We start from the raw sequence: 24,899 nt of genomic DNA, 5'->3' as shown, positions 1-24,899 counted from the left end.
ATAACTTTTCAATTTTAGATATCATTTATTAACTAGAAGGAGGTAGATCTTAGATGTTTCAACAATAAGCTGCATGGGAGACATTCAAATAATGGAATGCTGAGTCCTATCGACAGAAGACTGCCGCCTACTCTGCTTAATTATGGCTTCTGCATAGCAATCAATAATGCGGGCTTTTCAGTCTTGGGTAAAACCCAATTGCAGCCACCTTCAACTTTCTATGGACTTAAGGGTGGGTGGAGTTTTAGCAAAGAGGGCCCCAGAGTTTCTTTTGTTTTTAAAAAAAGAAATATATTTTTATTAATTTCAGAGAGAGAGAGAGAGAGAGATTGAGAAACATCAATGATGAGAGAGGATCATTGATCGGCTGCCTTCTGCATGCCTCCTGTTGGGGATTGAGCCCGAAACCCGGGCATGTGCCCTTGACCAGAATCAAACCCAGGACCCTTCAGTCCGCAGGCCAACACTCTATCCACTGAGCCAAACCGGCTAGGCACCCAAGTTTCAATCTCTGTCTATAGGATGTTGGCAAGACAGGCACAGGAGAGGGTATCGTGAACCATCTCAATTATTCCTCAAGTAGCGGATGTAACAAAAGCTCAGTCCTTTACCTGTAGGTAAAAAATAGGGGTTAGGCCTGGCTGGCGTGGTTCAGTGAGCATCAACCTATGAACCAGGAGATCATGGTTCGATTACTGGTCAGGGCACGCGCCCGTGTTATGGGCTCAATCCCCAGTAGTGGATGGCAGCTGATCAATGATTCTTTCTCACTGTTGATGTTTCTCTCTCTCCCTCTCTCTTTCTCTCTAAATCAATAAAAATATATACTTTTAAAACAGGTGTTGTGATGGGGAAGAGAATGAAGCAGCTGGAAAAATGTTGCCTGCTTCTGTAAAGAGTTCATTTTCACTACAAGGATGACAGTCCCATCGCTTCTCGGCCTTTTGGCTAAGATCAAGTGTAGTATCTGTTCTTATCAAGGATGACTTTCCCAGAATGCATCATTCTTAGATTTCCCTGCTTCTTCTCCAGTGGGGATCTGGAATTATGGCTGATATGCATATTAAATTACGTTCTATAAGAATTTTTCAAACCCTTTTTATTTTATAAAATTAAGCAAAATGAACAAAGCATACATAGAACTATAACAACCATATCGCTTCAGCAAAACCCTAACTTTCTCCACTGCTGCTCATCTATCCTGCCACTGCCCTGGCCCCAGGCCATCGCCTCTTGCTTAGATGACCACTGCACCTGTTAACTAGTCCCCTTGCTTCGGCTCTTGCCTCCTTACAGTCCATTTGCCAAACACTGTGTGTGTGATCTTTAAAACATTGGCTATCACACTGCTGCTTAAAATCTCCAAAAGGCGTTCCTCTGTCTTAGAATAAAAGCCAACTCCTCACTGTGGCCTTCAAGGCCCTGCATGCTGGGACCACAGCACACATGTCTTCTGTATCACTGCAGACCACTCTGCCCCTTGCTGCTTAAGGTCTCAGTCATACTTGTCTTATTTCTTTCTCTTTCACGAACATGCTGAACTACTTTATGCTCAGGGAATTTAAGCTTGCTGTCCCTTTGGCTGGGAAGGCTTGTGACCTGGATCCTCCCCCGCTGTCTTCTCTGTTCATGTGAACCTTGACTCCTCCATGTCATTTCCTGCAAGAGGTCTTTCCTGACCATTGTGCTGAGAGATTTATGGTCACCACCTTCCTTCTAGCATGCGCGTGCGCGCGCGCGCACACACACACACACACACACACACCAGTGCTACTCAGTGTATTCATATATATGAGATAAAGGGCTTAGAATAGCACATTGCAAGTCTTCAGTATTGTTAGGTCTTTTCCCTTTATCACATATTAACTGAATTTCTCTTGTGCATTTATGCATTTACTTTTCTATGGTTGGTCTACCTCTCCTCATTGTTAGCTTCATAGGGGCAGGGATTATGATTGTTTTGTTCGTTTATATAGTTCCTAGAACCTAGAAAGAAGCCTGGTACATGCTAGGTGCTCAATAACCATTGTTGAAAAGATGAAACTAACTATAGGAAAAATATATACGTATATGACCAAAAAAATACTGGAATAAAGCCACCAATAACTCTGGGTCAGTGGTCGGCAAACTCATTAGTCAACAGAGCCAAATATCAACAGTACAACGATTGAAATTTCTTTTGAGAGCCAAATTTTTAAAACTTGAACTTCTTCTAATGCCACTTCTTCAAAATAGACTCGCCCACGCCGTGGTATTTTGTGGAAGAGCCACACTTAAGAGGCCAAAGAGCTGCATGTGGCTCGTGAGCCTCAGTTTGCCGACCACAGCTCTGGGTAGTCGGATTCTTAGGAGACTCTTGTTTTCCTCTCTCTGGTTTTTCAGATATTCCATTTTTTACATAGACCATGTATTCTTTTTAAATGTAAAAAGAAAGAGTTAATTTGCAAAAAGACTTATGTTCGTATGCCGTATGGAATGTCAGTTGGTCAGTTTCTGCAGGCGTGCGGCAGGTTGCAATCTCTGGACCTGGGTTTAAGTATAACCGGTTCTTAAATCAGAAGTCAGATCTGACATTCTTCAGGAAGAGTCAGTGCTGTGTCCCTCAGTGTATGAACACGTATGCAGGCCCTGGGGAAAGCCTCTTGGGAGGTTTGACACCTCTCATTCCATCAGCAGCCGCGTGTCATGTGGTCAGCCACCCACCTCTTTATCTCTAGCTCCTTAAGTCAGGAGTTCTGTTTAGCTACAGACCTTGACACTGTGGACGTCAGCCAAGGTCAGGGCTTGGTAAGAATGACTCACACCCGGATCCATGGTCTCCGCTGAGCACAGTGATCACTGTGATTTTCCAGTCTTGGCTCCCAAGAGGTGGGACTCATTCCCTGAAACACAGATCCATGAAAACCCCTGAAGCTGCTATGAAAAGGGTGTTTGGCATTGAGATTTTTAAAAAGAAGCTCCTACTCTCTGGTCTTATCCATGTGGCTCTGATTCAAAGTTGACTGTCCAGTGTGAACATGCCTTTTAGGTTTGTCCAAAAGAGGGCAATCATTGCAATTTTAAAAAGTTATTGTGGTCTGGCTGGCGTGGCTCAGTGGTTGAGTGTTGACCTATGAACCAGGAAGTCACAGTTCAATTCCCAGGTCAGGGCACATGTCTGGGTTGTGAGTTCAGTCCCCAGTGGGGGCAGGCAGGAGGCAGTCAATCAATGATTCTCTCTCATCATTGATGTTTCTCTCTCTCCCTCTGCCTTCCTCTCTGAAATCAATAAAAATATATTTTAAAAAATTATTGTGAAGTATTGCAAACATAAATACAAGTATTAACAAGAATATAGCAAATAATTGCAATAATAAAATCTGTACATGTCTCACTTTCTTTGGAGTCCCTCGTCTTAAAAAATAATTACAGATAGAGTATACCCAACCCCAATTCCAATCCTTTCTCTCTTCCACAGTGGCAGTCAGTATCATAAAGCAGCCATTTATCATTTCCTCCGCATGGTTTTATATAGCCATGTATCCATCAACTTCATTAAATTGTTTTGCTTGTTTTCAGCCTTTATATAAAGGTTGCCATACATCACATCACATTTTGCAACTTTCTCTTGTTGTTCAGCATTCCATTTACAAGATTTGTCTTTGCTGATACATGTGATCAGTTTTATGCGTCAATCTGGCGAGGCTACTGCCCCCTGATATTCAGTGAAACACTAACCTAGGTGTTGCTGTGAAGGTATTTTAGAGGTGTGATTAAAGTCTCTAATCAATTGACTTTAAGTCAAGGAAATTTTCTTAGATCATTCGAGTGGATCTGATTCAGTTAAGAACAGAGTTCAAGCTTCTTTGAAGAAAGAAATTCTGATTGTAGATACGGCTTCAGCTCCTGCTCGACAGCCCCAGCCTGCCCTTCCTGGTGGCCTGCCCTAGGATTTCAGGCTTGCCTCTCCAGGACCACAGACAGTTATGTCAAGTCTTTGCACTAAACCTCTTACCATATATCCTCCACTGGTTCTATTTTTCTGGTTGAACCCTGACTGATATGATATATGTACCTCTGACTCATTTCTTTGTGTTGTTGTATAGTAGGCATCAGAAAACTTTTCTTGTAAAAGCTGATCAATATTTTAGGCTTTGTGGGCCATATAGTCTCTGTTGCAACTACTCAATGATTCATTATGGCATGAGAGTTGCCATAGACAGTACGTAAAGGAATGATAGTGGCTAGGTTTCAATGAAGATGTATTTACACAAATGGGCATTGAGCTGGATTTCACCCATGGGCTATAGTGTGCTAATCCCTGCTATATTGTATGCCTTTGTGTAAAAAAACATAATTTGTCTATTCTCCTGTTGATGGGCATTGTCTACATTCCCCCCTTACTACACAAAGCTATATTTAACATCTGGTACACATTTATTTTTTTGTGCACATGTTCAGAGTTTATCTCAATCTATCTAGAAGTGAAATTTCTGGGTCATGTGGTATATGAATCTTCAACCTAACTAGATTTGTACCAAATTACATACTAAAGAAATCATTCCCATTTACACTCTTATCAATTGGCCAGGAGAGTTCCAGATTCGCCACGTCTTCCATACCACTTGGAGTTGTCAAACTTATATTTACAATTTGGTGGATATAAAATTATATTTCACTATAGTTTTCTTTTGTATTTCCCTAAAATGTGAGAAGCATCTTTCCATTTGATTATTTTCCATCCATATATCCTCTTAGATCAAATATCTGTTCAAATCATTAAGCCACTTTAAAAATTGGGGTTTCTTTCTTATTATTGAGTATATATACACTGAGTGGCCAGATTATTATGATCTCTGAACGCATAATAATCTGGCCACTCAGTGTATATCCCATATAATAAAAGGCTAATATGCAAATTGTCCCCTCAACCAGGAGTTCGACCAGCAGGCAGGCCGGCCAACCGCCCATGTCCCCTCCTCCTGGCCAGGCTGGCCAGACCCCACCCATGCACGAATTCATGCACTGGGCCTCTAATATATATATACATATACGTACACACGCTGAGTGGCCAGATTATTGTGCGTTCAGAGATCATAATAATCTGGCCACTCAGTGTGTGTGTGTGTGTGTGTGTGTGTGTGTGTGTGTGTGTGTGTATTAGTTTATATTATCCTATATAATAAAAGGCTAATATGCAAATCAACCAAATGGTGGAATGACCGGTCACTATGACGCACACTGACCACCAAGGGGCAGATGCTCAACACAGGAGCTGCCCCCTGGTGGTCAGTGCACTCTCACAGAGGGAGCGCTGCTCAGGCAGAAGCCAGGCTCATGGCTGGTGAGCAAGCGGCAGTGGCAGGAGCCTCTCCCACCTCTGTGGCAGTACTAAGGATATCCCTGCAGGGAGCGGGCCTAAGCTGTCAGTTGGACATTCCCAGAGGACTCCTGAACTGCAAGAGGGTGCAGGCAGGCTGAGAGACAAACCCCCCCCCCCGAGTGCACAAATTTTGTGCACCGGGCCTCTAGTCCTATCTAATAAAGAGGGAATATGCAAATTGACTGTCATGCCATCACAAAGATGGCGGTGCCCATAGCCACAAAATGGTGGCGCCCAGTCCCCTCAGCCCCGCCAGAATCCCCCAGTCCTTTCAGTCCCACTGTGGGGAGGGGGGGGGCGGCAGGGCATCGTGTGGCCGGACCCACCCTCAGCCACCCAGGGCCGCTCGAGGCTCAGGTAACCAGGGCTGGTCGAGGCTTGCGCTGCCAGCAGTGGCAGCAGCAGAGGTGTGTGTGGGTGTCACCTTCCCCTGATCGCATGGTTGCCTCCCACCCCTGAGGGCTCCCGGACTGTGAGAGGGGGCAGGTTGGGCTGAGGGACCCCCCCCCACCTCCAGTGCATGAATTTTCATGCACCGGGCCTCTAGTGTGTGTGTGTGTGTGTGTGTGTGTGTGTGTGTGTGTGTGTGTATATGTATATGATACAAAAACATTGTTGGATATGCAATTTGCAAATATTTTCTCTTAGCTTGTCTTTTATTTTTTGAAGTATCTTTTACAGAGAAGAAGTAATTGATGTTGATGAAGCCAGATTCATCAGTTGGTTCTTTTATGGATTATGTTTCTGGCAACATATCTAAGACATCTTTGCTTAACCCAGGGTCATATGGATTAAAAATGTTATCTTCTAGAAGTTTTACATTTTTAAATTAGGCCTATTACATATTTTTAGTTAATTTTTGTATATAATATAGGATGTGAGTCAATGTTCTTTTTTTTTTTCTTTCTGCATGTAGATGCCAGTTGTTCCAACACTATTTGTTGAAAAAACTCTTTCTCTATTGCCTTTGCATCTTTGTCAAAAATCAATCAACGTACATGTGTGGGTCTATTTCTGGTCTCTCTGTTCTGTTCCTTTGATCTACTTGTCTATCCTTTGCCATTACCACACTATTTATTTGTTGTTTCTCTCCTCCATTTCAGTAGGGATCTTTTTTTTTTTTTTACCTTTCTGCTATATCTCCCATAACTAAACTAGTTCCTGGCATATAGTAGTTGCTCAATAAATGTATTGAATAAGTGAATTAATTGACACTGTCTGATTACTGGAGCTTTATAGCAATTTTTAAAATCAGGTGTCATGACAACTCATTTTGTCCCCCTTTTTTAAAACTGTAATGATTGTTCTAATTCCTTTGCCATCTCATATCCACTTTAGAATCAGCTTGTTGACATTTACCAAAAAAAATCCTGCCGAGATTTTGATCAGGATTGTTTTGAATCTGTAGGTCAATTTCGGGAGACCTGACTTATTAACAATGAACATGGTATCTATTCTCATTCCTTATGCTGTGAATCCTTTGAATCTGGCAACCCATCAGTTTCAGTTCTGGAGTTTTTAATTGAATTATTTCATCAAGATTTTATTCCCCCTCATTCCTAAAGTCCTCTCACTTCAGTGCTGAACTTTCTAGACTTCTCCTATAGTTTCTTATCTTTTTCTCTCCTTGTCATTTTGCTCTACTGTCAGGGAGATTTTCTCAGATTTATCTTAAAGCTTGCTTTTGAATTAGTTTTATTTCTGCTCTGAAAAGCTCTTCTCCCAAAAGCTCTTTTTGTTTTCTAAATTTCCTTTATGATAGCACCCTGTGCTGATTTCACCGATGCAATGCTTTCTCTCTCTGCAGGTAGGTATTACAGTTTATGGAGATGACGTTTTCTGCTCCCTAAACAGCCTGCTTCTTCCTAGTTCTGTTTTTATTTGTTCATTTTGATCGTTGGAGGCTTTCCTAGGTTGTCTGATGATCTTGGCTGTCTGTCATGATGAAGAATGGGGGAGCTACAGTGCTGATTGGAATCTCTGAGTGGGCGTAGTGCTTGTTACCTCTGAGCATCTAGTCTAGGGTATCATAGAGTCATTCCTCCAGGGCTGGCCAGATTCCCCAGTGAGAAGAGGCTTAAAATCTCCTGTCTGTAGGGCAAGTGTCTGGCCACCGATATTCTGGAAGCAGAGTGGGAGAAGAGGTCCTGAGGTCTCTGTTAAGTACTCAGTACACTTACTGTCACTTAATTTCCCTGTTATTGGCATGATTCCCATTCCTATCTTAACGGGAAGGAAAAAAAAAGGATTTTTTACTGGATGAGTTACAAATCTCCTGCCACAAAGAGATAGCACACAGAGAACCACTTTTGGAGAGCTCCAGGGCCCTGGGACCGAGAGGAAGGAGGGCTGCCTGCTCACACTGCTGTCCAGTAAACTCCTTTCCTGGACCACCTCTCTTTGGCTTCATTCATCAGCCCAATAACCCAGTGCGAGCGGTTCATTAGTTGACTAAGCTCTTTCGTTTTTTACAAACTGCAAGTGCCTTTCTCTGGCTCGTAAGGCTTCACACCCACTTGTTTACTAGTATTGTGAGCAGGTGAGCGCACCAAATCAATTTACTATTGATGGGTCTCAGGTTCACAAAGGGAGTGACTCATAGAATCATGTTGCCCCAACATGAACCAGGGATCCCTCCTATTTCCCAGAAACAATATTTTTTTCTCTCCTGTAACTATAGGCTCTGAAGCACGGCTTGAGGAGGAAGAATCTGAAAAAATAACCAAACTTAATATGACTCTATGCAGGAAGTCACTGATCATGAAAATGTCTTAGGGGACCGGAGACCCGCAGCAGCTCCTTCGGTAAATAGGATGGGGATGGAGGCTTCAGTGGGTTTGCTTCCTTGTCTTCATTCAAGACTCAAACGCCAGGCCTCTGTCATCTATTCTTGAAAGATGAGAAGGTGAAGAAAGAAGGAAAGAGGGTTCTAGACAGGAAGGAGCTGTCAGGGAAACTGGCTTATTTGGAGAAATGGCAGGGATGTTGGGGGGGCCTGAGGGATGAGGGGGGCGGTTTGTGGGCTGCGGTGGAGGGAGAGCAGGGGTTGGCAGAGATGAGTGGAACAACCCTCCCAGGAGACGACCGGCTGGCAACAAGAAGGGACAGGATAGAATCCCAACGGGGTGATTTAGAAGATGAATGAAAGCGAAGGCATCAAGCAGGGAAACGGAATGATGATCATAAAAATAGCAACCAAAGATCAATGCTAATTAGTATGCCAGATGCTTCAATACATGATCTGCAAGCTTCAGCCAGCCTCCCAGGCGGGCCTCCTCGTTCCTGCAGTACAGATGCAAAAGCAGAGGTTCCCAGAACCCCAGCGCGGCAAGGTCTGGCTGCCCCTAGAGTCAAGCTGACTTCTATCACTCCAAGCCGCCTCCCAATTTGTGCCTAGTTTATTCGAATATTCATTCGGCCAGCCAGCCAGCTAGTACCCACTAACTGCTAAGCTCTATGCTGAAAACAACAAAAATAGCTGTCACTAAGTGGCAGAGAAAACTGCCTCCTTTTCAAATCCATTTACTTGCTCAAAATATTGTTTATAGCTCTGCTAGCGCCACTCCAGTTCTTAGGTGCTACTTTTGCATGTGAGCCTCTCTTACGTGGATTGATAGAGGCCCGGCCTTCCCGACTTACACGTCAGGTCACAGTGAGATCAGAGAAGCTCTCCTTCAGAGCAATCGAATCTGCTCAAACATGTCAAGAGCAGGAGTAGACGACTCCCCAGCATAAGGTATGAAGGGTTGCAGGGCTCCCAAGGAATGTTTAAATGCCCTTATCTGCTATTTAGATTCGTAATCATCTGTCGTCAATGTGGGAAATGCCTCGTCTACGGGCAGTCACGCTGCTATGGCCTCTGACGTGTTGTGGGCTGTGGACAGCTGCAGCATTTCACCCAGGTCCTTTTCCAGGTAAACCCTCCCCAGGGCATTGAGGGAGACATTCAGATCTTTCCCACATTCCTCTTGCAGCTCTCAGCCACCAGTGCCATTTGCACGGGGCCTCTTCCTTGCATTGCCCAGCAGGCTCGTGTATAGGCTACTCCCACTTTCTGGAATGCTTCCCCCTACTCTTTCCAGGGTTAGCTCCTTCTTGTCATTACGCTCAGTTTGAATGGCAACTTCTAAGTTCAACCCTAAGTAAAGTAGGTTCTCGCTGTAATCCTCCTGCTCATCACAGCACTTATTATAAATTAAGCCAATTTTTGTGTGTTTTTCTGATTGCTAGTGTGAGCCGCATGAAGGCCTGGGGCTCTCTGCCGTGAATGTCAGGTGCTCTGCAGTCTGCATAGTGCCTGGCAAAAGTAGTAGTTCAATACATGTATGATGGGAAAATGAAAGTCAAAATCACACAGGTTCACACTGCATGTTCTAAGAGCGAATTGGGATTTATATTATCATTATTATTATTATTATTATTATTATTATTTATTTGAGAGAGAGATTTGTTGTTTGACTTATTTATATATTCATTGGTTGATTCTTGTATGTGTCCTGACCAGGGATTGAACCCATGATCTTGGCATATTGGGATGACACTCTAACCAACTGAGCTACCCAGCCAGGGTGAATTGGGATTGCTTAAAATCTTAAAATTCTGGGTAAATAGATGCATTTGTATATGGAGAGTTTTTGTGTGTTTTTTTTTATTCTACCTTCTGTTAGATGCTCAGTAGGATAATTTCTAATTATGAGGATTTTATGGGATATGTTCACTGATTTCCTTGTGAACAAGCATCATGTAGTGATAATTTTTTTCCATGTAGGACAGACTAGGCATTGGTCCAAATGAATCACGCGGGAGAATTTGTTCTGAATTCCTGAACTACCAAAAAGGCCAAACAAAGAATCACGTGGCTCTTTCCTTATCACTTGCATAATTGCCCTGTCAAAGATTTAATTCTTGTAGGCGTTTTAGCTCTCAATTTCACAAACAAGTGTTTTTTAGAAAACTGAATTACTTACAGTCTGCTTCCTGAAATAGAAAAGCAAAGTCTTACAGCTACAATATCATAGTTGTGCTTTGCTTCTGGGATATGGACTCTCTATGCAAATTAGAACAAATCTTCAGCTTCAAAAATTTGAGGCTGAACACAACAAAAACAGGCTACAGACAAATAAGAATTTTCATGACATTTGGAATTTCAGTGTTGCTCTAGTACTGGGTATCACCAGGCACCTACTGTTCATGACACTGCTGAGCAACAGGTAGCCTTATCCATTCTTTAATTTATTATGCTGCCACTAGAGGCCCGGTGCACGAAATTCGTGCGGGGGCTGAGGGGGGGGGGTGTCCCTCAGCCCAGCCTGCACCCTCTCCAATCTGGGACCCCTTGAGGGATGTCCAACTGCCCGTTTAGTCATTCTTTTCTTGCTCCTCCATTTTGTCTTACTCAGCCTTCTTCTCTGGGATCTTTCCTCCAGCGACTGCTTTGTGTCAGTGTTTCCTAAGCTCTCTCCTCAACTCCCTTCTCAGTCTGTACTGTCTCCTTAAGCCACCTGGCATACAATTTCAGAGTTTCAATCCTCAACTGGATGCTGATAGGATGCAAATCTCCATTCTCAGCCAGGGATCTCTCCCCAGAACCCCAAGCCTGTATACCCAATATCCTATTAAATAAGTTCCCCTGAATGTGCTTCAAGAAACTCAGATTCAACATTTCCAGCATCAAACACAATAACCACCCCTGAAGTTTTCAAAAACTTCCTGCTCTGGGCAGACTCCTATGAGGCATATGATTTGAAGACACACATATTTCTAATTGAATGCCTCTTCATTCTGTAGGTACTTGAGACTGAGGGGCATAGATAGTAAAATAGTTAAAATATTAGAATTGGCTCCTATTTTTTTAATCCTCACTCGAAGATATTTCCCTACTGACTTTTAGAGAGAGTGGAAGAGAGATGGAAAGACAGAGAAATATCGATGTGAGAGAAACACATTGATTGGTTGCCTCCTGCATGTGCCAGGGAGGAGCCTGCAACTGAGGTATGTGCCCTTGACCAGAATTGAACCTGGGACCCTTTGGTCTAAAGGCCAACGCTCTATCCAATGAGCAAAACTGGCTAGGGTGACCCATGGCTCCTATTAAAGTGACTTGCACACTCCAGGTTTCTGTGTCCAATTCTGCTGAGTTGAGAGTCACCATCTCTCTGACACTGGCTCTCTCTCTTCCTCTCAAAAAATAAATAATAAAAATAAAAATAAATTTAAAGTAAAGTTTGGGAAAATATTCTTTCAATATGAGAGTAACTCAAAGTATGTAATAAATTCTGAGTAATAGAAGGACAGTATCTATTTACCCTCAGGATGCAGACTGAATTAGTCAGGGTAAGCTATGCTATGCTGCTTTAACAAAACTATAAGAAGAAACAGAGAACAATCTCAGTGGCTTAAAACAATAAATTGTTTTTCCTATAATAGACAAATGTGATTGGCAGTTTAGTTCATGGGTAGGTAAGTTACTCAGGACAAAGTGCAATTCTGGGGGGAAAAAAATCTGCTCTTCCTCCTATGAAGGACAGTATCACTCAATCCAGTTTCTTAAGCCAGAAACCTGGGGGTCATTCTCAACTTATCCATCTTTTCTGCCTCCATATCTTGTCACACTCCAAATGCTTTCTATTCTACTTGCTGAATATTTATTGGACTTGTCTCTTCTATTCTATGTTCTCTTCTTTAGTTCAGGCCCTCACAGAAAAAAAAAAGAGTACGTATTTTTACTTTTAGATGGACACTGTTCTAAGCGCTTTGCACAAATTTCCCTTTAAACGTGCACAGTTATCTTATCTATTATTATTATTATTATTATTATTATTATTATAAACCCAATTTTCAGATGAGAACATTGAGGCGCAGAGAAGCTGACTAACTTGTCTCAGCTAGTAATGAACTGAGCTGGGGTTTGAACGCAGGAATCTACATGCATAGCCCCGAGGGTACACTGCCTCCACAATCTGTAGCCTGGGGCACTGCAATAGTCTCCTAGGTGTCCTTGCTGCCTCTTCTTATCCTTCTGTATTCCTACATACAGGCACCCAAATGGTCCCCCAATAATGCAAATCACGTTAAATTTATTGAAAACCGTTCCATGGTTCCTCATCTCCTGGAAGGCAAAATCCAAACTTCTTGGCATGATTGGCTTTGCTCTTCAGGTGAGTTCTCCAAACCCTATCCCTGGATTTCAGTTATCACCTGATCTAGGAGCTGATCTTTTCCTCTGTAATTTACTCCCAGGTCCATACCCAACATCTTATCATCTTGATAAGCACCAATCTAGTCTTCCAGATTCAAATATCATCTCCTCTTCTTTCCTTTTCTGAAAATAAGGTCTTTCTTTCATTGACTTCCCATATCACTTGCATTAAATTAATAGCATTTGTCCCATAGCAATAGAATTGTTATTAGCAATGTCTCTAATCTGGACTGCAAGATTCTTGAGGGAGAGAGAATGTCACAGACAACTTTACATACTATACATCTGTGATGTGTCATGCAGTTTCTGGCACATAGTAGGTATTCATCAAATAATTATCACTTAAGGGATAAGAAACTTGGACCTGAGAGTATGGAAAATGATTGCTTAAATACTAGAGTAGAATCTGCCCAGCAAAATTTACAGGCTGAATTTCTAGAAATTTCTAGCCATCAAGTCCAATCATCCATCTAATATTCAATTTTCTTCTACCATATTCACACATTTTATAGACACTTCTTCAGTGCCTATTATGAGTTAGTACCCTGCTAAGATGTGGACAACAAAAACAAGGTACAGTGCTTATTTCTTATAAGAACAAATCCTTTCAGAGGCTTAAGTGTAGGGGACTCAAGTAAGAACAGGTAGTACCCGTGAAATATGGCAGAAACCATGAGACAGGTAGACACAGTAGGTTATGAGAGCAGAGAGGAGACACCAAACCCTGTGTGGTGTGTGAAAAGAAGCTTCTTGGTGGTGGTAGTGAGACCTCTAAGTGAAAAAATTCCAGAGAACAAAGAAAGCATTGACTTTTCTGAGCTCCAATGTAACTTGAGTAAGCAAAAGACAGAAGCTGAAGGGTTTTGTATGCCATGCTAAGGGTCTTTGGTTTTATCCTAAAAATTGTGATGAGTTGTGAATAACCTTAGACCAGACAGTACTAAAACTGGTATGATCTTTAGGAAAATCACCCTCGCAGTGGGAAGCAGGGAGACAAGAAGTTGTTCAATCATCTAGGTAAGAAAGAATGAGATTCTGGCTGAAGGCGCTCGCAGTAGAGAATGAGCAGAAGGTAGATGTGAAATAAATTAGTGACGTAGAATCAACATAACCTGGTGACTGAACATGGAGAGTGAGATGAATGAGAGGGAGGTGTCAATGGCTCTGTCATTCCAGACTGGTGGAATGACAGAGCCATTCATGGAGGTATGGAGTATGCGAGAAGGAACAAATTGGTTGGGAAGGGGAGGGGCTGGGAATGAGTTCATGTTTGGAAATGTTTGAGATTGTGGTGCTAGTATTGCATCCAAGTGGAAATACCCCACAAACTATATTCAAAGTCCAGGGAGGAAAATGAGTTTTGAGTTGGAGATAAAGCACGAAAAATCATCAACATATAAATGCTAAATTAAGGAAGAGGGGGGAAGGACTAAGGATGGACCTCCTGAAGAATATCCATTTAAAAAATAAGAGGGCATGCTAGCAAGTGACCAGGCAAATGCTTAGATGTTCATTTTCACAGAAAAGAAGTCAGGAAGTCAGCATGCTCTTAGATACATAGATACCAGAGCCTGAATCTAAGGAGTGGGGTATGCTAAGACCACTAAAGAGCAAGGTTGCTTGTGTGTGAGCCATACAGTGACCTAGCACTTCTCAATAGCCAGAAGTAGTCTATATATAGCTTTAATGAATGAAGAACATGATTTAAAAATAAATCTCTGATATAAAGTCAGGGACATTAAATATAGTTGAGGAATGGTATGAACACAGATATCAATAGCAATCATTATCCCTTGCAGGAAACTGTTCCTGAATAGTTTCCTTAATGTGCTAGTATTTATGTATTTAAATTCATCTAACCTCCAGCATGTATATTTTCAGATTTTCATTTTGCGGAGAGAACACTCCTATACCCCATGAAACTCATTAATAATACACAAGTCCAAGCATTGCAATTGTGCTGAAGTTTTATTGTTTCCTAAAGGAGAGAGAGAGAGAGAGAGAAAGAGAGAGAGAGAGAGAGAGAGAGTGAGAGAGAGAGAGAGAATGAATTAATGCAAGGAAGATAATTGAAGCCTTTTCTAAAGACTTATTTCCTAAAGTCTTTTGTACCAATTCTTTGGTCCTCGTGGCTGGGAATGTGTATCTATATATTTATGTGATATGCAGTCCCACAGTTTCCAAGCACCTGGAAAATCTAATTAGCCCGGTCTTGATTGACTGTGCGGGATAATGCCATGGTCCTCAGTCTGTTCTTCATCTCCTACAGCGTGCTTACTGATACGAAAATGAAGACACAGTAAGAGTTTCCATGAGCAGCTGCCAAACAGGCTTCTTAGGGTATCTTGTCTGCACAGAATAATTGTCCATAAATAAGGAGGTCTTTCCACCAATCAGGGGCTGGGAAGCAGGCTGCTCCCGAGGAGAAATCACAGCAGCAGTTTTATGACTACAGCCCAGTTACACCATTCGTGGCAGAGCATTTTTCAACCCTTGCTGGGGGCAGCTCACCAGCAAATGGCCTTGCATGGGTAGGTAGGGACGGCAGCGAGAGCATCAGGAAGTGGAAATGTAAGACATGTTTTGTTTCCTTATCATTCAGCAAAATGCTGCTGCCACCTTTGGCACTGGCACTGAAAGTCAAGGAGACCCATCCTACAGAAATGGTCCAAACTACCCTTTGTAGGAGTTGGGAGAACTTGGTTGGGACGTGGATTAGTGGGCCAGAGCAAAGGTGGCTTAACCATGAAGCTGGTGAAGCTAAGCTTTCGGGCTCCTCACTAGCTTTGGCCCCTTCCAAGGTCCTGTATTCATAATTTTCTGGTTAACCATTGGCATTCTTTTTCTTAAAGAGAACCCTAAAAGTTTCATAAGCTTCAGGCCCCATAAAATCTGGATCTGCCCCTGAGCTTGGGTCAAGTTGTTCCCTGTGGCTGAGCCCACTAGTTGTTGCACAGGATCCATTCACCCCCATTCCTCTCAGTGAGCCAACCAGGCACCCCCTCCAAGCTGTAACGGGGCATGACTCCCCATCTAGAGACTATATTTCCCAGGCTCGTTGGAAGCTGGGTGGGGCCATGTGACTAGGATTTTGTCAGTGGGATGTGAGCCCAAGCAATGTGCACTTTCTAAAGGTGTGCCATCCCCTTTTTCTCTTCCCTGCTGGCTGGCAAAAGGCATGAATGGGACCAGCCACCTTCAATCCAAAGAAGGACGCTATGTGTTAACGACAGCAGGTAACGATAGACCATGTACCTCCGCACTGTTACTTGAGTGATATAAGCTCATATCTATTTAAGCCTCTATTGTTTTGGAGTCTTTTGTTACAGCAGCTTAGCCTGTACCCTTCACTGCCAGTGGGCCCACTGGGTCAGGGTTTCTTTCTGAGGCGATGTGAAATGGACAGAATTGACAGAGTAAGTCTGAGTCAAAGCCTTTGAAGGGTACTGAAGTGTCAGAAGCCAGAGAGAAAGATGCCCATATGAGTGGCCAGGTGCAGAGTCATGATCAATAGAGGATTCAGAGTCAGGAAGCTGGTGGACACTGGACTAGAGTGTGAGCAAGATAGGTCGGTCCCGGAGCATGGGCCAGGGCTCTCATATGAGGCTTTAATAAGAGATCTAGAAAGAAAGAATCAGCAGTTGGCAGCAGAGGAATAAGCCAAAAGATGCCGAGGAAGAAGACAGAAAATGAGACAAGGCCACCAGGTGAGAGAAGCAGAGAGGAGTCGGCAAGGCAGTCGATGGATGGAGGAGCTGTCAGGAGCACAGCTCATTGCCTCTCAGGTTCCCAGACCTTCGGATGGAGGGTTAGAGCCACTGCTGTGCCTTATACTTCCATGAGTTCTCCATGAGATGCTGGGTTTGCCACTCAGAGAAAATGTCTTGCTCTCTGTACTAATCTGTGTTACCACCCAATAAGCCCCTTTAACAGAGACTGGACTGATTTGAAGATACAAAACCGAGATCACCAGAAACACCTGTATTTCCTCCACATTTTCCATTTCTTTCTCAGTCTGCACTCACTGTCTTCATGACAGAGCTACCACACAAAGGAGACTCTGAGTGAAGCCAGTTATTTTTTGGGTCACAAAGGTGCGATGTTGGAAAAGTCAGGGGAGTGATGGAGCGTGCGTATCCCTTCTTTGCATGTAATTTGCCCGGACGAACCTCAGCGGAATGACACTGTGTCCCTGTTCATGTTCGCAGCAGATACAGATTTAGAATAGTTTGTATTTAGCCTCACTGCTGGGAGAGCTGTCAGAACATTGCATGCTATTCTGGTTCCCGCCGGTGAGTGCCAGCTCTGTGGGAGGGAGGGACAGAGGTTTCACACCGAACTCAGGAGACATCCACTTTAAGGAGCTATTTTTCTGAAAAGGAAAAATGGCGCCTCAGTAACACCTGGCAGATGCCTGCCAGCCTCTCTCATAGGCACCTGTAGGTCACCTCACCTCGATGTTCCCCAACACAGACTCACCGACTGGGACACAGAGCCTCATTCCTCAGTGCTCCTGCTCCTCCTGCCCTCAGCCCCCGGCCAGCGAGCAAGACTTCCAGGTCCCAGTCCTGCACAGGAGGAGCCAGGAACTCCCCTCTCTATCCAACAACAGGCAAAAAGCGGAGCCGACTGAAAAACCAACAACTCTTCTCTCATCTGTAGCAGAGGGAGGACACAGGGCCAACCACTGTCCCCGAGACTGGAGAGACGGACAGACAGAGGGACAGGCGGCTTCCAGAGACTTCTGACCCGCACAGGAGCCCGTCCCAGGAGGAAAGCCTGAACTATAATGGGCGAACGGCAAGCTCATTGCAGACAGCTCTGAGAGCTACAAACTCCAGGGGGACCTACTTGGGGTCCCCACAGTATAGTCAGATTCAGCCAGGCTCCCACAGTCACGACTGAGAAAAAGCCCCTTGGGCTTCTGGAAGGGGGAGGGGAAAGCAACTCTTCTGAAATACTCCCAGCACGCCACTCTTCTTAACGAGGCCCCCACTCAGGAGAAACTTAACAGGAGCCTGTCCTGCTGAGGTATTAACAGAGCCCCACTGACCCGGGAGAAGGGAAATGCCTAAATCCAGCCCATCTGGCCATCCTGTCCCATCTTAGGAGTTGGGGGAGACTCAGAAACACTTGGGAGGTTCACAGCCCAGAGGCACAGACTCACTAAAAGACTAAGACCTAATCATAGGAGGATGGAATGCTTCCCATCCCCCCACACCTATCACCATCACTATCCTTATATAATGTAATAACTCCCAAACAAAGGCGACCTTTGCCCTCACTTCTACATTCTGCACCTACTAGCTGAGAGCCTTCACCATTTATTGACCCCTATGTACTGGGTACTGCACTAACCATTTTAGAGACATTATCTATAATTTCCACATTACCTCCCTAAGCTACATATGGAAACACTGAACTCAGAGAAATAATTTGCCCATGGTCACACAGTTGGTAAGTGGCAGAGTCAGGATAAGAAACTTGATTATCTTATTTTTTTAAATACTTTACTCTTTTATGACATCCTCCTTTGACATTCAATATGTCATCTCCCTACTTTGAAACTTAGATAAACAAACAAATACATGAATGACTTAGGGGAGGGGGGGGCATACAGAATTTGTTTTATCCTAACATTGAAACACATGACAATTTAACCCCAAATTAATTTTCCAGTCTGATATTTGGTACTTCTTAGCTCCAACCTTCTATTCTAGTCACGCTAATCTAGTCACCACCCCACACAGACCACAGCCAGTCCCCCCCATTCTACACGTTTGTGACAGTCACCCCGTTGGAATGCCAGCTTCACATGCATCTGAAAAATCATACCTACTCTTTAGGTCATATCTCAAACTCCACTTCCTTCATGAGGCCAACATGACTGTCTAGAATTACGAAGGGCCTGAGAGTTCATCCTACTTGCAAGATCACAATTTAGCCAGCTACAGTTTCATGCATGTGGCAAAAGACTAGGAACGCCTGGGGCAGAGACGAAAGATAATTTTTATTCACAGCAATAGTGACAGTCAGAGTACCTGCTTGTATGGGCCAGTTCCCAGGTCTTCATGCCCATGGGGAATATGAAGAGGGCCAGGTGCCACCTGCATACACAGGAGGCTGCGCTACAAGAGAGAAACACAAGCTCAGGGAACTCAGATCTTTTATAATGGATAGTGAGCATGCTCCCTTTTACTCTACCTTCCAACACTGGAAGCAAATCTGTATGGTGCTCCACAGAGATATTATCTCCATCTTCAAATATTGTTCACTATACAAACATCCTTGAAAAGGTAGTCCAGTACAAAATCGATCAGCCTCTGCTCAGAAGATGGGCAGAAATGTGACTCCCATGGGGAATGGTCTCCCGAAATGATAACCCACCAACACTGATACTGCTTTCCTCTGAGACTTTAAGATAGTATTTCTCTAGCTTAGTGATGTACAAAGCCCTTTAAAAAAACAAATTCTCATGTACTCCCAGGGTTCACTTAAGTACTTGTACTGTAGCATTATTTAAGCACAGGTAAACCTAGGATTAGCCTCATTTACTACACAAAGGGAAAAAGAACTTAAATTAAATGCAAACCCAAACAAGAAAAACAATCAATTGCATATTTATAACATCAAATTATTGTTTGGCTAAAACTAAATTGTTGATGTAGGATTTGGTAGTTAAAAAAACAAATGACAACATTCAGCCCTCCCCCAACCTTCAGGGAGGGTGCGGCTAGAAGTTGAATCAATTGCCCACTGTCCCTAATTTAACCAATCATGCTTATGTAATGAGGGCTTCATAAAACACAAAAGGATAAGGTTCAGAGAGCTTCTGGGGTGCAGAATGCATCCATATATGGGAGGATGGGTGCACCCCAGTCCCACAGAGACAGAGCTCTTGAACTTATGGGACTCTTACCTGGCTGTTCTTCCCTATCCTTTATAACAAACTGGTAAATGTAAAAAAAAAAAAAAAAGTCCAAATCTAGACTTATTCTGCTCTTGTTCTTTGATTTCCATAAATATCAATTTGAATAATGGCTATTTGTATTTGGTACAAAATTATATTAGTAACAAGAAGGTTTTGTTTGCTAATTCAGGGAATCATATCTTATAGTTAACCAAAATTGAGGCAATTTTAACGTTGCAGTGCTCTATAAACTCTGGAAAGTTATCATATCCACTTGACATTTGTTAGTTCTACTGAATTACCAACAATCTGGACTGAATGTGTTTCTCTAATCTAATTATTGGCATTAGTATAGGAAAATCATATCTGAAGTTTCTTTTTCCTAACAGATGTCAAAAACAAATTTCTGGTTTTATTAGGGAGTTAAGTATTTGATTGTTGAAAGAGAGGACTTAACAACAACTTGATCTTACTAATAAGTTTTCTTTATATCATAGTCTCTTTGACTTCAACATAGGATATTATTTATTTATTTCTCTCCCAAGAATATGTTTTTCTTAATTTTTTTTTTTTTGAGAGAGAGAGAGAGAGAGAGAGAGAGAGAGAGAGAGAGAGAGAAACATTGTACCCAACCAGGAATCAAACCCACAACCTGCATATGTACCCTGACTGGGAATGGAACCTGCAACCTTTGATATACGGGATAACACTCCAACCACCTGAGCCACCTGGCCAGGGCAACCCAGGATGTTTAAACTCCTGGGAAACCTTTGCTTTTGCAGGGGGATCACATGTTCTCTAGTGGTTATTTGGCTCCAGCCCCTCACATTTTGTACCCACTGCAGCAATCACAGTACTCCATTACTGTACATTCCTGTCACTTCCATGATGGCAAATTTAAGTCTCAATTTATTTAAAAGCAGCAACATGAAAATCTTACTCAAGAAAAAGGGGTTTTCAACAGCAAATTAACACTATACAGGACTTTGACAGGAGGATGGTGACAGATTAATGATACTTTGTCATGCAGACATACCCATTTAGCAGTGGCCAGGCACTAAAAGTCAATAAAAGCCAATTGCTTAGCAATTACACATACTCAAATGCCATATATTTTTTTAAGTTTTAAAGGTGCTTTAATCTTTAGAGGTGCTTAGAATGGAATCATTTTTTATTTCATAATCCAAATTTGATTTTCATTTTAATTATTTTAATGAGGGTTCATCCTTTTTTAAAAATTCTTTATTGTTGAAAGTTTTATATATGTCTTCTTTTTCCCCCATTGACCTCTCCCCAGCTGCTCCCACCCCCCAGCACATGGCCCCTATATTGTCTGTGTCCATTGGTCACACTCATAGGCATGGATACAAGTCCTTTGGTTGATCTCTTACCCCCTACCCCTTTCCTGCCTTCAAATGCCATATTATGCAGAATAAATTTAAATAGTTTTGATTACCATAATTGAGAAAAAATAACATTAAAATATTCTTATTGAACATTGAAAATCCTAAAATCTGCCTGTCCCTGAAGTGGCTACTATATACCTATGAGCACCAGTCCTTGAAAAGTGTTAGTGCCAATGTGGGGGTCACAGTTCCTCCCATTTTTTTGTTTATTGAGATCTGTAGCTTTTAAAATTTACCATCTTAACCATTTTAAGTGTATATTAAAGTGTTAAGTACATTCACATTGAAATCTTTCCTTCTTGCAAAACTTAGACTCTAACGTATTAAACAATAACTCCTCATTTTCCTGCCTCCAGCAACCACCATTCTACTTTCTGTCTCCAGGAATTTGACAACTCCAGGCACTTTATGTAAGTAGAGCCTTTTTTGTGACTGGACTTCTACTTTGGACAGAACACCCCCCACCCACACACACACACACACACCCACACACACATATCAGATTAGACTCAGACAATCAGTGTGTGTGTGTGTGTGTATTTGTGTGTGTATGTGTGTGTGTATGTATATACATATATATATTAGAGGCCCAATGCATGAATTGGTGCATGGGTGGGGTCCGGCCAGCCTGGCCAGGAGGAGGGGACATGGGCGGTTGGCTGGCCTGCCTGCTGGTCGAACTCCTGGTCGAGGGGACAATTTGCATATTAGCCTTTTATAATATAGGATATACACTGAGTGGTCAGATTATTATGCGTTCAGAGATCACAATAATCTGGCCACTCAGTGTATATATATATGTGTGATGGGGGAGGAATACACTGTTTAAAACAAACAAAAAAGATCTTTCCTGTTCTGAGCTCCCACGCACGGGTCCTGTTCTCTTTGCCATCCGGTCCCATCAAGCTGATCTGTCAACAAGTTAAAATGTTGCCTCCATTCCTTTTGGTTTCCCAGGCTGAAAGCGATTAGATTAGACCAGAAAGAAGTAACTTTCCATCCATGAAACTCTTTCTGAGGGTTTGGAGTAAGAATTTTTGAGGATTGATGAAAGCTCTGTACCCTTTCCCAGAAAAACACACAGGAATGCCTCCTTTTGCACGTAGTTTCAGGGATTTATAAACACGATTTAATCTGCGTTCCCTCAAAAGCAGCCTCTGAGATAAGGATTTGGGTACAGATCCTTTATTTGGGAGGCAATCAATAAAGGGAGGAAAGACAATAAAGCGCGTGTTGCTTAGTGGTGCCTCTGCGAGTAATGGGCACCGGTTTGCTGGAGGTCCTCTGAGACCATGTGCGGAACATACCTTAGAACTGCCCCTCCGAGGGGTGAAAAAGCTGGATGGTTAGCCATCGAATCTTGCCCTTTATTGATTAAGGGCTGTAGAGTCATTGTCCCGCTATCCCAACCTGCCCGGCCCTTGGACCAACCTGCTCCAGCAGGCACAGAATACGCTCGGGAGGGAGACAGGTGTTTGCGAAGCTGAAGGGAACCTGTGGGTGGGCCGAGGGGATGTGGGTGGGGTATTAGCACTGAGCCAGATCTCAGGAAGCTCGCTGTGCATAGCTCTGGGCTCTTGGCTTTTCTTCAATGAAGAATTAACAAAACTTTTCCTCTGATTTCTCCCCTGAACTTTGCCTCAAACATGTACTCAAATGAATATGCTGTCTCCTCTTTTTAAAAGTTTAATAGACTTGACTTTCTAGAGAAGTTTTAGGTTCACAGAAAAATTGAGTAGGAATTACAGAGATTTCCTATATACCCACCACCCCCATCCGGGCACGGCCTCCCCATTATCAACACCCCCGCCAGAGCGGTGCCTTTGCTACCGCTGATGAGCCTACACTGGCACATGTTATCAATCACAGTCCATAACTTACCTTAGGGCTACCCTTGCTATTCATTGCACGTTCTCTGGGTTTGGACAAGTGTACAATGATGAGTATCTACCGTGATAGTGTCATACAAGGTAGTTTCATTGCCCTGAAAATTCTCTGTGTTCTGCCTATTCATTGTTCTCGGCCCTCAACCTCTGGTAACCAGTGATCTTTTTTCCTGTCTCCATAGTTGTGCCTTTTCCAGAATGTCATATAGTTGGAATCATACAGTAGGAAACCTTTTCAGATTGGCTTCTTTCACTTAAGTTTCTTCCATGTCCTTTTATGGCTTGACAGCTCGTTTCTTTTTAGCACTGAATAATATTCCGTTGTCTGGATGTACCAGCTGATTGTATAGTGCCATTCACCTGCTGAAGGGCATCCTGGCTGCCTGCAAGATTTGGCAGTTATAAAGCTGCTATAAACATTGTGTAGGTTCTTGAGTGAAAATAAGTTTCAACTTCTTTGGGTGCAGAACAAGGAACACAGTTGCTAGATTGTACAGTAAGAGTACATTTAGTTTTGTAAGAAACCAATCAACTGTCTTCCAAGTGGCTGCACCATCTTACATTTCCACCAGCAATGACAGCCCCCATTTCACCTTGGCCATTCTTCCGATAATGAAGAAACAATATTTTTACAGCCTGTTCTCCTCCTTTAGTACATATAATAAAAAGAGAGTAAAAGTTACCAAAACAAGTTTTAAAAATTAGAGAAAAACAAAATTGTTCCCCTTTAGAGAAGAAATTTAAGTCATCCTTGAAAAAAATTTGGATGGATCAAATTGGAACCATTTGTATAAGATTTGCCTGTTGGTAGAACTCACCACTAAAATAATTTTGAGTTGGTGATGATTCTTCGCCTTCTCCTCTACCATTTTCTCTTTCTTCTTTTTTTCAGGGGGGAGGGCAGGGAAGGGGTTGGGTAGATTTTTTTTAATATAATTATAAATTCTCTTTCTTTAATGGTTATAAGTTCATATGATTTTCTACTTCTTTCTAACTCAGTTATGGAAAATTATATTTTCCTGAGAAATTACCCATTTTGTTTAAATTTTCCAGTTTGTATAAAACTTACATTATTCTTTTATTATTTTGTTATTTTAATATCTGCTTTATCTTAGTTTATATTTCCGGCTTTATCTTAACACGTTTACTTGTGCATTTTCCTCTTTTTATTTTACATTCTAATTCTGCCCCACATGTATCTATTTTACTTAAATTAAGATATTTGATTTGGTTGATCTTCTCCATTGTGTTTCACAGTAGAAAATACTAATTCCCTACCCCCGCGATTTACATGTGAACAGGTTTCCCCAAATAGTCCTGACTCCTTTCCCGTTTCCTTGATCCTCTGCATAAAGGTGGACTTCAATATCTGCTGTTGGGCGACAGCCACTGGTCCTCATTTATTGGTTGGGTGAATGAAAACCATCCTAAGCACACTGGATCTCTTTCGACCCCCCAGACCAGTGCTAGATAATCATCCCAGGTGAGTGGGACTCTTTCTCTCTAGTGTGTAGTTTCAAATTCTACAAATGGAGGGTGGGCAGGGAGTAATAGTAGATCTATTTGGCTCTTGCTCTAAATCACAACCTCAAAGAGTTAATCACTAGTAACGGTGATCATTTGATCTGCATGTCTGTAACTCTTTGTCCATCTTTCAGTGGATTCAGAGTTTGAGAGAAAACAGCAAAGTCACGTATTTGGCTCTCTCAAATCCCAGCAACGTTTGTTTTCAATTTCATTAATGTGTGCTCTTTTTGTATTGTGTTCTCCCTTCTTCCTTTGGATGACTTCATGTTCCTTTCAGTTGCATTTACTTGTAGTAATGTTCCCTTGAATATTTAATTTCATCGACTATCTTTCAATTCTAAAGAATTTTAATTTCCATTGTAATTTCCTTGTTGACTCATCGATAATTCCAAATCTGGCTTATAAGATTGTTTTTATTTCTGAATAATAGCACATCATGAGGTTATGCTTTATGATGACTATTTAAAGACCTTCAATTCCAAAACAAAAAACTCTTTATAAGAGAGGAGAATTTAAAGAAAAATCAAGAAAGCAACCTAAACATCTGGCTGCTAACATATCAACCCCAAATAATTAGAGACAATCTCAATGTTTTCCTAACTCGGAATCC

At 42.4% G+C, this 24,899-nt stretch overlaps 1 pseudogene; it reads left to right on the top strand.

The window, feature by feature from the left end:
* Positions 1–928: 928 nt before the first annotated feature.
* LOC114232795 (U2 spliceosomal RNA) lies at positions 929–1,099 on the top strand (annotated as a pseudogene).
* The last annotated feature ends 23,800 nt before the right edge of the window (positions 1,100–24,899 follow it).

This window comes from Eptesicus fuscus, chromosome 15, assembly GCF_027574615.1.
Source record: "Eptesicus fuscus isolate TK198812 chromosome 15, DD_ASM_mEF_20220401, whole genome shotgun sequence".
Classification (NCBI taxonomy): domain Eukaryota; kingdom Metazoa; phylum Chordata; class Mammalia; order Chiroptera; family Vespertilionidae; genus Eptesicus; species Eptesicus fuscus.
This window is presented reverse-complemented; position numbering and strand designations above follow the sequence as displayed.